Here is a 1,517-nt window from a genome sequence, read left to right on the forward strand (position 1 = left end):
CAATAAGGGATATACCTTTAACTTGCTGGTCTGTCTAATACTTCTCTAAATCGGAACATTCACATTGAGACAGACTAGGAAGAAGGATTGGCCATCCACTTCTGAAATAGCAGGCCTCTGAAAACCTATAAAAGACTAGTATTGTAAAAATAGAAGGATAACTAGTAAAACATGTATGGGGACCTATGGGGTGAATGGGGTAGGAGCAGACGGGTAAGTATGGCTAGGGGCAAAACCACAAGGTTGCAGTTTTGTGGGTGGAGGGAGGCAGGGAAGGAAGTGGGAAAGATCCAGGTGAAAAGACAGGGTAATGATAAGCAAGATCCAACGGTGATTAATTTTATAAAATATAATGCATGAGAATGATTGTTGGAAACACAGTATGAACGAGGAATAGTGTGAAACACAGTGTACACAAACTTTTTAAGCAAATCAATTTAAAAAATTTTAAAATAAAAAAAAAACCACGCGCCAACCAAACATTGGTCATTGAATGAATTCTGAATAGGAACTCTGTTGTACAACATAGTACTGTCCTATAAGGTTTCCTTGGCTGATGTCTTTTACACATCTTTCTCCTGAGGATCAGCTGGTAGGTTCAAACTACCAGCCTTTATGTTAACAGTCAGATGCTTAATCACTACACTAGATGAACTTCTGCTATTACACATCCTTTTCATTGACTTGCTTCTTGTCACTGAGTCAGAACTGACACATAGCTGGTCCTCCTTTAGGTTTCTGAGGCTGTGGTTTGCACCAGAGAAAACTGCCTATCTTTTAACCTCTGAGAGACTGACAGATAAAAATGTTTTTCTCTAAAGAGAAAGTAAAACAAAACAAAGTTCACAGAACAATGTTTCTACTAAGACTTGAAATTCCCATCTGTCTGCCTCCATTTTGTTCTACATTTAGGCCGTATCTAGGGTTGTCAGATTCAACAAATAGAATGAAGGAAGCCCAGAGTTTTTAGCTTTAGTAAGTCCCAAATAGTGCCAACAGTTGTTGCTAAAAATGCATTTATTGTCCTTCTGAAATGCAAATTGAACCACACATCCTGTATTTGATCAGGCAACCTGACACATCAGGAACTATTTTGGATTCCCCAAACATTGTCAAACGCGAACTAGCATTCTATCTTTTCAAAGACTTCTGGGAACCACTTCTACTGGTTTCACAGGTAGGATACAGCCAAATGAGGCCTCCTAGGCAAGGTTGCCCTTCCCTTCAGCTTCCTGTCTCTCTACTCTCTTTCCAGGAGACAGGAGCCTCCCAGGCTCTGCCCCAGTGTGCTTCATGTCTGTCTTGATTAGTGTTCTCATCACTTTGTAATTTAATTATGTGTTTAAATGAAGAAACGAATGATTTACCCAGCATACATTGTCTGGCATATAAAAGGCCCTCAATAACTTGATATTAACTATTAACCATCGAAACAGTGCTTTTAAATGATTGAACCTCATTTCAAAAATTCCTTCTTCTCATTTATTTTAATTCATGCTCACCAAGGAACGATCACG

This window comes from Elephantulus edwardii, unplaced genomic scaffold (genome assembly GCF_000299155.1).
Source record: "Elephantulus edwardii isolate Elephantulus edwardi_28Jun2011 unplaced genomic scaffold, EleEdw1.0 scaffold00016, whole genome shotgun sequence".
NCBI lineage: Eukaryota > Metazoa > Chordata > Mammalia > Macroscelidea > Macroscelididae > Elephantulus > Elephantulus edwardii.